Source organism: Canis lupus, chromosome 14, assembly GCF_048164855.1.
Source record: "Canis lupus baileyi chromosome 14, mCanLup2.hap1, whole genome shotgun sequence".
Classification (NCBI taxonomy): Eukaryota; Metazoa; Chordata; class Mammalia; order Carnivora; family Canidae; genus Canis; species Canis lupus.
Genome location: NC_132851.1, coordinates 33,602,889 through 33,612,545, shown reverse-complemented (window position 1 = coordinate 33,612,545; position 9,657 = coordinate 33,602,889). Strand labels below are relative to the sequence as shown.

Below are 9,657 nucleotides of genomic sequence, written 5' to 3'. Positions count from 1 at the left end.
GGTTAATATCAGAGATAGGGGCTGACAGTGTCTAACGCATGGGGATCTCCAACACCGGCCAGCCTGTATGTGCTGCTGGTCACACCAGGTGAAGGAATGAGACTAACCGATGGCATCTTTAAATGCTTAGGGCCTTAGGACAGGTACCGACATGGGCACTTGACGGGATGAGCGCTGGGTGTTATTCTATATGCTGGCAAATTGAACACCAATAAAAAATAAATTTGTAAGTAAAAATAAATAAATAAATACATACATACATACATACTTAGGGCCTGCACTGGGTGTTATGCTATACGTTGGCAAATTGAACTCCAATTAAAAAAAATACATATTGAAGCAAAAAATAAAAAAATAAAAAAATAATGCTTAGGGCCTAGGGGGATACCAAGGCAATCTGGATGGGGGGCTTGGTATACTTTTCTAATTCTGACAGTCTATGAATGAACCCAAGATTCAGATGTGCTTGGGAGCGACAACCCAACAAAAGAGGCACTACTGCAGATCTCTCTAAATAATGATACTAGGCAGAGGGTGACTTTGCAGGAGAGGAGAGAGTGACTGTGAGCGAGGTATTCATCTTTCCTCGCAGAAGGCCGAGCACCATGAGCCTGGGGGGAACAGGCTTAATAAATGGCAGCAGGTGGAATGTAGGTTAGCTCCAGAAGGAGAGCGTGTCAGTGCAGGTTATGAAACACAGAAGAAGTGACGGATGAGATTGCATCGTCTGCTCTCCTTGAAGACCCCAGGAAGGAGATGAGAGGTCTTTCTTAAGGTCAGGAGTTGAAGAACAAGTCCGGACTTAGCTGCATGGGGGTGAGGTTGTGGGTCTCGGCGGGGCAGGGGAGGGGGAGCAGATGGAAGCCAAAATATCAGCTGAGGATAAAGGCCAAAGAAGTGCACCTGTTAGATGAACCGTAGAGGGAGACCAGCTTGGCTCCTGGTCCCAGTGGTGGCCCAGAGCAGCCTTCCCACCGCACACAGGGACAGAGCCCTAGAAGAGCCCCCAGTCTCATCTCTTGGCATGCACGTTGTCCTCTATGGAAAAGGAGGAGGTGTCCAGCTGCCCAGGCCATGTGTAATCTTATCAGTCCTGAAGTGAGAGCAGGGTGGGGAGAGAAGCAGAGGGATCACACACCCAGGGGCCCCTACCACATGGAAGGGGGCATCCACAGTTTACAAATCAAAGACCTGCCATCCTCTGCCAGAACACAGGCCCCCGAGGACTGGGCCTGCATTCAGATGCACGAGGATGTACTCTGAGCCTCAGCTCATGGACCATCAACCTGTGTGACTCCAGGCAGGTCAGCTGGGTGCTTGGAGTCCCACTTTCCTGATGCCAAAGCAAGAAACCATCCTATCAGAACCACCCTGCTGACAAACTTTTGAAGGTCACCTGAGACAATGGACAGGAGAGAGTCATACAAGTAACTACAGGATGGGAAAGGATATTTGAAGTTTGGGCTGCTTCTGCGGTTCAGAGCATGCCCAATGAAGGGGGTGTTATTAATCCTGCCTGTGATCACACCGTCTTCTACTCTCTGGGCCAGGGCTGAGGGGGCTCTGTCTTCATTCCTTGTGGTCATGCCCGCATTCTGGGCTTGAAAAATCCTTTTCATTTCCTTTTATTTATGTCTCTTTCTATTTTGTGCCAGGATGGCTCAAGGTTTAACTCAGACCCAGGGCTCTGGAGAACACTGCATCTGGGTGCCTGGGGGAACAGCCCCAGGACTGAGGGATTGGAGAGAAGGGATGGGCCTGGTTATGACTGGCCTACACGCTGCAGTCCGGGAAGTTTTTGAAAACAGATTTAAGTGCTTTTCACAAGGGGAGAGTTTCCATTTTAAGTTAATAAATCCCCTCTAGGAAGGAAATGTAGCCAGGCATACAAACAACCCACAACCGAAACTTTTTGTTCCAGATTGCTTTCCCCCAAATTTAGTGCTAATGCAGCAGAAAGAGGGATATATATATATATATATATATATATATATATATATATATATATATTTCAAGGGATATATTGTTTCTGTGAGGGGAAGACTCTATATACTTAGCACTTGTGGGGACCATCCACTGAGGTTCAAAATTATGTAGACCCCACCAAACCAGTGAACATCCACCTACTGTGCATATAACACTGGGGGGTGGGGATGGGAAACGTAGAAATGGATAAAGAGGGAGACAGATCAACAATAACTGTGAGCTTAGCAACCAAGCAGAATAAATAAACTAATTGTAAATATTTATGAAGACCCATGGGAAGCAATGCCCTCACCCTGGAGCTTGCCCATGACACAGAACAAGCCCCGCTCTCACCAAGCTCACGTTCTTGTGGAACGAGATGGACCGTTAGCAAGTAGGTAAATCTTTTCAGTGAGTAACCAGTGCTACGGGAAAAATAAAACAGAAGATTCTGACTGACACTGTCTGGGACTGAGGGGATTGTGGAGAAAGGGCCAAGAAGGTGAGTTTAGCTGAGTTCTGAATAGTTGACAAGGAATCAACACCAACTCTCACAGGGAAGAAACTTTCAACCGAAAGAGAGAGAGGTAACAGGGTTCTGAGGTGGGGAGGGGCTTGGTGTGTTGGATGAACCAAAGCAAGGCCTTTGGACTAGAACAGAGTGAGGAAGGAGACCATCATAAGAGGTGGGGTCAAGGTGGGCTTGGGTGGCCAAGGTTCTGCATTCGGGCAGTAAAGTCCGTTCTGGACCCCAGCCCCTGGGGTGAGGCTGCCTGGGTCAGGACTGATTCAGGAACTGTATTCAGTTGGGTCTACAGGAGGAAGATGGGGTGCCTACAACTGATCGGCTCGGGGGAAGGCAGGAGCAGACGAGAAGGCTTAGGCTAGGAGTTCTCAACTCTGTCCGCACGCTGGAATCTCATAGGGAGCACTTAGAGTACTGAATCCCTGGCCTCACCCTCAAAGATTCTGACCCAGCCGGTCAAGGGTGCAGCCTGGAGGTCTATGTGCTCTCTTAATGGTTCTGAGGGGCAGTCAAGATTGGGAAACGGCATTAGACAACACAGAGGAGGGAAAAGATGTGGCAAAAACACATTTCATAATAATAAAAGAGCTCTCAACCCCAAGGGCTTCCATTTCTCACCATGGACTAGATGTTTCCCGAGAACCTGTGTGCCTGACTCTAAAATACTTCCCAGTTCTGTGACTCTGAATAAGACACTCAACCTGCCCTCATGCCTGGGAGGCTGGGCAAGCATGGCACCACTAGCAGAATGGGGATCTAAAGGCCTACACCCTCTTGTTCTGCTCTGTGACTCCAACATCTTACAATGCCACCCATGGGGGATTTAAAAATTGGGCCTCCAAAGCCCCTATGTGCCAGTCTGACGTACTGAGACCAGGCGGTTGTGCCTTTCATGGGCCTTCCGCATTGTTCTGCACACACGACTCCCTACCTCCCACCCTCAGCCTTCAGTGCCTGCTGGGGCTCATTCGTTTAGATGCCCACCTTCCTCTTTCTATTGTGAACCACCTGAGGGCAGACACCATATGCTCTGTCTAGATTCTTTACCTTCTCTGGGTAATGTGCTACAAGCCACTGGGGCCATTGCATGCACATTGTCGAAGAAGCAGGCCACGTTGTCCCCCTTTGGTGATCTTAAAACTAAAAGGACCTCAAGAACTGGTCTAATATCTGACAAGTCAGGATACAAAGGCCCAGAGACATTACTTACTAGCTACCCTTACACAGGGCTTTTCCATTTGCATATTCACATACATTTTCTGATTTACTGTCCAGTGCCCCCTCCCTCTGGTGTGATGGGGTTCTTCACACGATCCCCACTATGTAAGTAAGAAAGCTGAGGAGCTAAGTGCCTAATGAACTTGTGTAACAGCTTAGTGAGAAAGGGAGTCGGGACCCAACCTAGACAAACTGACAAAAATACTGTTTTCCCCACTACCCAAGGCTCCCCATGCCATGATCATGACCCCAAAGCTCACCCTTCTCATAGTCACACTGTTTCTTATTCTCTCTCTTTTTTTAAAAGATTTTATTTATTTATCCATGATAGACACAGAGAGATGCAGAGAGAGAGGCAGAGACACAGGCAGAGGGAGAAGCAGGCTCCATGCAGGGAGGCCAACATGGGACTTGATCCCAGGTCTCCAGGATCATGCCCTGGGCTGAAGGTGGTGCTAAACCGTTGAGCCACCTGGGATGCCCTGTTTCCTATTCTCTAAGCCAAATCTCTCCCTTCACAATACAAACCAGATTCTTTGGTTTCTATACATCAGGTTAATCTCTCTTTAAAAAAAAAAAAAAAAGTAAATTCAATTAGCCAACATCTAGCACATCATTAGTTTCAGACATAGAGTTCAGTAATTCATCAGTTGCATATAACCCCCAGTGCTCCTCACATCATGTGTCCCCCTTCATGCCCATCACCTAGTTATCCCATCCCCTCACCACCTCCACTCCAGCCACCCTCAGTTTGTTTCCCAGAGTTCAGTCTCTGGTTTGTCTCCTCTCTGATGACTTCCCATTCAGTTTTCCTTCCTTTCCCCTAAAATCCTCAGCCCTGTTTTTTATATTCCATATATGAGTGAAACCATATGATAATTGTCTTTGTCTGATTGACTTATTTCACTCAGCATAATACCCTCTAGTTCCATCCACGTCAATGTAAATGGTAAGCATTCACCTTTTCTAATTTGAGTGATCTTGCATTGCATGCATGACATGGTCTTAAGGAGATTTCAAGGGAATATTTGGAATTAAGAACAAACAAGCAGGGGCATCTGGTTGGCTCCTGGTTGTCCATAGAGCAGGCTACTCTTGAACTGAGGGCCATGAGTTCAAGCCCCAAGTTGAGTGTAAAGATTAATAAAAGAAGAAGAAGAAGAAGAAGAAGAAGAAGAAGAAGAAGAAGAAGAAGAAGAAGAAGAAGAAGAAGAAGAAGAAGAAAAAGAAGAAGAAGAAGAAGAAGAAGAAGAAGAAGAAGAAGAAGAAGAAGAAGAAGAAGAAGAAGAAGGAGAAAACAGAAAGTCAAACTCATAAGAATAGAGTAGAAAAGTGGCTGCTAGGGTCTGGAGGGTGGAGGAAACAGAGAGGTTGGTAAAAAACACAAACCTTCAGGAATAAGATGAATGAAATCTGGGGATCTGAGTCACATGTTGACTGTAGTTGACCACACGGTATTGTAACACTGAAATTTGTTAAGAAGGTAGAACTTAAATGTTCTCACCAAAATCAATCAACCAACCAACCAATCAATCAAATTTTAATAAGTGAGGTGATGGGTGTGGTCACTAACTAGACACAGAGGTCCCTTCACCGTGTCTACAGGGATCAAGTCATCACGATGGCCACTTGCAGTATCTTACCATCTAATTTGTCAGTTATACCTCAATAAAGCAGAAAACAGGAGGCCAAGCAAGCCTTGGAGAATTAGCATCAGGGAAAGAAATGGAGACCACTTCCTGCCAGTGGCGCTTTGCCTTCATGCCAGCAATCCGCCAGCGCCTGAGATGTCTGCCGGGCAGAGCTCGTTAACCAGGGCTGGGGATGTGCATGCCTGGCATGGAGCATAATTTATTTCACTTTGGCTCCATGTCTCCTGCAGATTGAGGCTTTCTTTACATATTATATTTTGCATCTTAAAAATACACAAGACGATGATGTGTTTTGTGAACTTTTTTTTTTCATCAGGCTAATGTTGAGAAAACCAATCTGACTCCCTGCCCCTATCCTCCACAGCTGTGAAATCACAAATCAGACATAATAATAGTGTTCTCCTTAAGGATTCACCCAAGCATTTCAGCCAGCCTGGTGTACCAATAATGAAATTTGCATTGTGCTTACAGGGCTGTTTTATTGATATAAATGGACTTTAGTATCCAAGTGAGTGAGCAGTAGATTCCTCTGTCTTGGTGCATGTGGGCCTCTTGTTTGATCCTGTGTCCCTGAAGGCGGATGGCGACAGCATGCGTGGTCAAATATTCAGATCTTAGAAAACAGAGAGCTCACAATGAGGCTGCTTCCCTGCATTGCAGGAGACATGTGCTGCTGCCTTGATGTCTTTGAATCTCACAGGGTCCTGAAGATCTAAATGTGAGTTCCCCGCTCTCCCCAGATGTGCCACCACCCTGCAGGAGAGGCTCCCCACCTGGCTAGATCCCCGGACCAGCCAGCTGTGCCCCACCCAGACCCCAACCTGACATGTTTCATCTCCCTACCACCCAAGGAATTACTCCAACAAATCAATCACATGGTCCCATAGGAGCCAGGTCTACCTCATCCACTTGTCACTGGCCATTGTGTCTCCCACAGCCCCTGCTGGCTCACTTTTCTTCCCCAGGACAACCTCTATGTGGCCTTGCATGGAGTAAGGTGTCTGCCCTGGGCTCTGAGTGTATATAACTAATAAAATACTGTCAATCTCATCTTTCCACTGTCCCTTTGTTTGGCCATCATGTAGTATTAGGGCAGAGGAGCCCTCCCTCACCAATGGGGTGAACAGAAGGCAATCAAAACTTCCCTCTGCAAAAAATCCCCCATGATTCAAATTTAGTTGCATTAATGGATGGAGAACAAGAAGTGTGGCCATCCTGCCTGTACTCATCTGGTCAAAGTGCTTCTAGAACCCAGTCCAGGCCTAAAGATCAAATACTTATGGAAAGCAATCAGCAGATAGGAGCATGCTCAGAACACTGCCATCTGCTTATGTGGGTAAGAGAGGGCCAGGGGGTCAGACTCAGACTGGATTCCTTCGCTCAGTTGTAAGTTGGGAGAGAAGGGGCAAGACTTTCAGCAGCAACTGCCTGGTGCAAAGATGCTAAAGCTATCCTGAGCAAGGTGGGATAGGAACTGTGTGATGTGATACATACTCCAGGACCCAGATGAGGTCATGGTTTCACTGAAGCCTTACTGCTGTTTGGTTTACACCCACCGTGCTTACTCTGCTTACTCTGCTTCTGTGCAGGTTCTCCTGAAAGCACATCCTTCATAAACTACCCTCCACCCCAATCATCTCAGAGAGTCTAGAGGACCTGAATGAATTAGCATCCAAGGGGCATGCCTTACTCAGGTAAAGAAATAATGCATCAGAAGCTGAAGATGGGTGGACAGAGGCAGAAATCAGGTACCATATGCTAAACAAGAAGGGACACCAGATTAGCCACCAGACTAGCCTCACTATCTGAGGATTTGTAGCCTGAGAAGCTAATGCGCCTTCACAGAGAATCTGTACAGGGCCACCAGGACCCTGTGGTAGGAAGCAGGGTGTGATGGACCAGAGCCATCAAGACTGAGAATGTGATCATCTTGATTCATTCAAGAGTATTTGCTGGGAATCCAAGCTGATTACCTTAGAAAAGAAAAGAAGCAGATTAGCTGATTTATAATACCTAAACAATATCCATCAGGAAGACATTAAAAATGTTCTTTGGGATTCCGTATGGGTAATTTGGATCAATATATGGAATGAGGTGAGGACCAGTTCGGGCTTGGTTTAAGGAAGATGGCTGTAAGAATCTTAACCATGCAAACATGGCATGGCCCTCTCAGGAATTAGTGAGTGTTTGATCACTGGAAGTGGAGCAGAGTTTGTAGGGACATTATTCAGGGCATGGAAGCACCTCTTAGGGAGGATGTGCATTCCATCCAATAAATCATAGTTTCTTCCTCTCCTCTCAGCCCCACAAAGTGCTTGAGCAAATAGACCAATGCTTCCAGTTCCAGTGCCATTTATTTCCCTTGGGGTTTCTTTAATACTTCCAAAAAATTCTACAGGAAAAAAATATCCAAAATAAAGAGTGCCCTAAAACAGTGAATACAGCATCCATAGAGTTCAGATTTTTTTAAAAATTGAGTAATCAAGGTAGGACAACTAATTTATTATTTTGCTAATACAGATCACTTTTCATTACATCAATTTAAAAGAAGTAAGTTGGTACCGTTACATTGACAGATTTGCTGTGAACAGGTGAAGACTTAATGACATACTCATCTTGGTTCACAGACCATTATTTGGAAACATTTGCTCCAAAATAATATGTCCACTGAAGTCTCACCATCTTTCTGATTCTGGCTTTCACAATTTAGAGAATATATTAGGTAATTCAAGGAGATCTCTTTCAAGTTTTCAAAACTGAATTCAACATCCCAGCAATAATAGTGTCAAGACTGTTAGAACTGTATTTAGTTTCATGCCATACCTCACAAATCATTAATGCATTTGAGTTTATAAAGCATTTTCACATCCATTATTTCATTGGGTGCTCACCATTGTCCCACACTGGTAGGTAGAATGGTGTCATTCTTGCATGTTGAGTGTGCCTGGGGCTCAGGTTAGGTATGAAATGAGCACAGTTGTGCTACTGTAAGGAGGGGAGTAATCCTCCTCTTATCTAGCTACATCTGCTGAGTGTATGGGGTGCACTCATCTTTGAGAAATGACCTCATAATGTGAACATGGAACCTGCCTGAGTGGATGGTGAAGCCAGGGAGGGAAAGTACACACCAGGAAGGGAGTGGACCTGGTGTTCTAGCCAGAGGATATGGGAGTAATCAGGGGAGGCTTCCCAGAGGAGGGTCAGGTCAGGGAAGGGAAACAGCAAGTATTATGGCAGAAGGTACAGGCAACAGGAAAGCCTACAACCAGAAAGCCCAAGTCAGGCTGCTCCTGAGCCAGACACTCTTCCCTTCTTTCTTCGCTTACCTCATCTGCCTGCTGTCAGTGAGAATGCTGCTTTGTTGGAGGAAGATTCTCTGTCCCTAGACTACATTAACAATTTAGCAATTTTGTTCCCCATCATTCTTTTGTAACACCAACCACTCTTTATCCTTTGCTTCACTGTATTGGAATGAGGTCTTTATCTGGGTCTCTTCCCCAGCTGACAGGTATGCTTATTCTTGTTCATCTGTGTATGCCCAAGGCCAACCATTGTAGGGACAAATGATCAAGAAAGACATGTCTTCCAAAGAGTTTGAGTGGTTCATAATTATTAGGAGGACTGAATCCAGAGTTTTAAGCAGTCTCTGGTCAGCTTTGCAGTTCAGAGCAGCAACATGGAGGACGGTGGACTGGCCAGACACATAAGAGGCTGCTACAGTGAACTAGATGGACATTATTGAAACCTCAGACTGGGCACTGGTGATGTGGAGTTCAGTCAGTGGGGAAGAGTGAAAAACTACTGAGGGAACAGACTTTGCAGAACTTATTAGTTTGCTGGATGCCACAGGTCCAATGGGAGTGGAGGAATCAGGATAGATTGCAACTTGAACACAGGCAGGTCAGGAATGCCATCCAGATGGGACACAGGAAGAGAAGATATGCAGATGTATTAGTTTCCTGAGGCTGCTGTAACAAATTACCAAACTAAGTAGCTTGAAACAAGAGAAAGTGATTCTCTCATAATTCTGGAAGTCAGAAGTGTTGAAGCAAGTCTTCGTTACAGTTAGTTTCTTCCTAAAGGCTCTGAGTGAGTTTACTACTCATGGTTCTCCAGAGAAACAAGAAATAGGAATTGGCTCACATGCTCATGGAGGCTGATACTTCCCACAATCTCACACCCACAAGCTAGAGACCCAGGTAACTGGGGCTGTAGTTCAACTGGAGTCCAAAGAGTGAAGTCGCAGTCAACAAGCAGAAGAAAACCAATGCCCCAGCTCAGCATTCAATTGAATTC

The 9,657-nt window shown here is 45.7% G+C and overlaps 1 long non-coding RNA gene across 1 annotated transcript; it reads right to left on the bottom strand.

The window, feature by feature from the left end:
• Positions 1 to 5,830: 5,830 nt before the first annotated feature.
• On the bottom strand, positions 5,831 to 9,419 carry LOC140603424 (uncharacterized). The gene is made up of 3 exons (XR_012006409.1): positions 8,253 to 9,419; positions 7,052 to 7,334; positions 5,831 to 5,974 (listed from the first exon to the last, which is right to left on the bottom strand). It is a non-coding gene; the product is annotated as an uncharacterized lncRNA (long non-coding RNA).
• Positions 9,420 to 9,657: the final 238 nt, after the last annotated feature.